Here is a 3,855-nt window from a genome sequence, read left to right as displayed (position 1 = left end):
GTCGGTGATTTGGAGGAGTGAAAAGGTACCGTTCCACGAAACGGTTATCTAAGAAACACAACAAAACAAAAAACTGCTACACCCACCAGCCTCAGCCAACACCCCTCCCTCCCCCTAAACCAAAAGTATTTGGCAGCGTTCCCTACAAGTCCACCTGTGCTTAGGGGAGGGGAGTGACACGCACTCAAGCTCACTGGGCCAAGCCTAAAAACCTGCTTGCGAGCTTGGACTGGGTGGTATAGTTATGGCTGGGAGCAGAGCCTTGGTGCTGGGGGGTGGAGGGTTGACAGACTTGCTGGTAGGCCTGAGCAGGGCCTGAAGATCTGGAGCCAGAGATGAGAGCTGGGGCAAAGGCCAAGCCAGGAGCAAGAGCTGAAAGCACTGGTAATAAAACAGTCAAACTGAGGCTGATGTGCAGCTGAGATTTCAAACAGGGTAGAGGAAGAAACTGGGGAAGAGGTTGTTGCAGCATAATGCAGGGTTGAACCAGTGGGTGGGGTCTCTTTGCCTGTGCCAAACAGGAGCTAGAGGGGTTCATATCAGGTATCGAACAAAGGACATATCAGAGGAGAAATGAAAAGAGTGGTGTGATAGAGAGTCGGTGACAGTATCTGAGTGCGTTTGGGTGTGTGCTTCACTGTACCAGCTCGTACCTGGCAAGACGTAAGAACCATTGTGCTGCTCTGAAGCCCATAATGCAGCGTAATGGGAATATAATAAGAGGGTGTAATCTGTGATGCAAATGCTGCTGAGGGTGTCATGTCAGGTGAGAGCAGCAGACAGCATGGGGTCTGACGATTCTTAACCATGCTCCAGAGGCAAGGTTGTGAATTTGTGACATTTGGCCAATAAAGTAATAGTGAAAATATCTACTGCATTCTTTAACAGTGTTATTGGATACAGCTTGGGTGTATTTATATTATCCATTTTAAAATTGAATTTTGGAAAATGAGTGCTTGCGAAAAACAAAACAACAAAAACTAATTTAAAGCATCCATAATCGCTATTTTTACAACAATTTGTCAACTGATAATCTGAAAACTATGTGACAAAGTGAAAAGGCCCACTCATAGTGATGAACCTACAGAAAATAATTAGCCAAATCTACAGTTCCCCTCATTTTCATGGAGTGTTTTAACTCATTGTTTAGCTGTTTGGCGCGCAACTTTACTTTTACACTCCATACTGTCATTTTTGGCCTCAGCAGGCAACGGTTTTCAGTGAAAAACATTAGAGTTACCCTTAGTTGACTAAGATTTCTTTAGTAGGTTAGTCGACTAGGCGGTCGTTTTGGTCTTAGTCGACTAAGATTTCTTAAGTAGGTTAGTCGACTAATCGGTCGTTTTGGTCTTAGTTGACTAATCTACTAAAGAAATGTTAATCGACTAAGACCAAAACGACCGATTAGTCGACTAATCTACTAAAGAAATGTTTAGTAGATTAGTCGACTAATCGGTCGTTTTGATCTTAGTTGACTAGGATATCTTTAGTAGATTAGTCGACTAATCGGTCGTTTTGGTCTTAGTCGACTAAAATTTTTTTAGTAGATTAGTCGACTAATCGCCATTTTGGTTTTAGTTGACTAAGATTTCTTTAGCAGGTTAGTTGACTAATCGGTCGTTTTGGTCTTAGTTAACTAAGATTTCTTTAGCAGGTTAGTTGACTAATCGGCTGTTTTGGTCTTAGTCGACTAATATTTCTTTAGTAGATTAGTTGACTAATCGGTGACTGTCTGAGTGATGTAGTTAAGCGATTGGTCGCCAAGGAGTTTCCTCATTGGCCGTTGCTCTTTTAAATAGGGCTGGGCAATATGGCCTAAAATCAATATTGCGATATTTTTAAGCTATATCGTGACACACAATATATATCGCAATATTTTCAAATATCTTCTAAGCACTTCATAAATGCTCGATTTAACCCTTTGAGGCATACAATCACACCAATGAGAGGAAGCCATAGAAGAGAGGAAGAGAAGGAAATGCCAAAGTGAGTTTCATGCCGGCGGGGTGGCTTAAAAACATTACACGACAATTTCAGTCCATGTTCGCGATATAGTCATTTTATACTCTGCGCGTGGGACAAAGCTGCGATACATCAACTATATTCGATGTATATCCCACTACTTCCCACTACTTTCAAAGTGAAAAGGCGGGGAACAGTCCTTCATGCAAATGAGGCCGTCCAGCGCGACACGGCCGACTCACGAAACTTGGACCAAGCTGTCAAACTAGGCAATTTAGTGCTAAATGAAAGATTCAGCAGTGGTATAGCCTATTTCCTAAACCTATAAAATGTTTTCAGAAGTAGATTTTGGTGGATTGTTTAGACTGAATAACAGCAGGTTAACAAGCAGGCAGCCATGTTGTTTCCTGTTTGAAAACCAGGGACAAATCACATGCTTTCCACGATAGGGTACGTCACCGCTTGAACGGCCAGTTGAGTGAAGCAGTGCATCCCCAGGTGTCCTCGCTGGACCTGGTGGACAGGTCCAGCTGGATTTAACATTATAGACATGACCACTGACTATCTGTGTAACAATTTAGAAATCAACCAATTGATTAGTCGACAAAATCATGTTAGTCGACTCAGAATTTCTTTGGTTGAGGACAGGCCTAAAGAACGTAGCGGAGCATTTAGCAGCTACAACCACTCACAGCTCATCAACATATGAGCTGTGAGACGACGTGTACCGTGTCAATGAGTAGGCGTGATGTGATGCATTAGACGAGATAAAAATATTTGTGCTTCCTATGCAAACTACGCCATCCAGGCATCACACTGAGGTTTCTCAGATGTCATAAAGATACAGGATACAAATACAAGAATTAATTTGGCAATTTTTGTACCATAAATATCAACGTTACAGTACCTTGAGCTTTGAGTTTCAGGATAGTAAATTACAAGATTCCCAAGCAATGAGCAGATAGATCAGGGTTTGAACAAGCATAATTTAGACTTTGGCACATAACCAGTGTGAGTTGAGATTACAATAGCCCTGTCCTCCTCTCTAGGTTACAGGAACTTGCCCAGCCACAAGTACAGTACACCGCATTTGTTCACAGATATAAACACCCAGCAGACGTTCGATCATTTTGTTTCCTGTCCCGTGCGGTGTAAATCATGTAACACTGTACTTTTTGGTCTGTGCAGCTATATCCTGAAAAAACGGAATAATCTGAAAACTGAATAATCCATGACAAAGTCTGTTTAATTCAGGAAAAAGTTACTTGAGATTGTGCATTGTTAAGCATAATGCACATTTCTCACCTCTGAGAACCCAAGCACTTCTCAAACTGATTATCTAATATTCCTTCATAATATACCTTCATTATGAACAGGCTGGAAAGTGCAACGCAATTTAAGATTAACACACAGAGTATTACAGTATTATAACTATATATCAGTATATCAATACTCCCAAAGTTTTAAGATTTAAGGGAATAGTTCGACATTCGGGGGAATATGCTAATTCACATTCTCGCCAAGAGTTTGCTTGAGAAGATTGATACCACTGTCATGGTAGCTTAGATACCAAGCTACAGCGAGGAAACTGTTGGCTTAGTTTAGCATAAAGACAGCTAACCTATAAGCACCTCATTTTTGTATGGATTAAACAAACAAGATGTAATGTGTCAGTTAGTGCGCTTTAGAGGTGTTGGTAGGTATATTTTGTTACCTTTGGACAGAGCTAGCTTTTTCCACCCGTTTCCAGTCTTTATGCTAAGCTAAGCTAACCAGCTGCTGGCTGTAGCTTCATATTTAATGCTAGAGTTGGTGATCTTCAAAAACAATTTTGTTATATTTGTTGAAATTCTCCTCACATCCCGACAGCAATCAATTAATCAAATGCTCTGA

Source organism: Sebastes umbrosus, chromosome 19, assembly GCF_015220745.1.
Source record: "Sebastes umbrosus isolate fSebUmb1 chromosome 19, fSebUmb1.pri, whole genome shotgun sequence".
NCBI lineage: Eukaryota > Metazoa > Chordata > Actinopteri > Perciformes > Sebastidae > Sebastes > Sebastes umbrosus.
The sequence above is the reverse complement of the archived record's forward strand: the minus strand, read 5'-3'. Positions refer to the sequence as shown.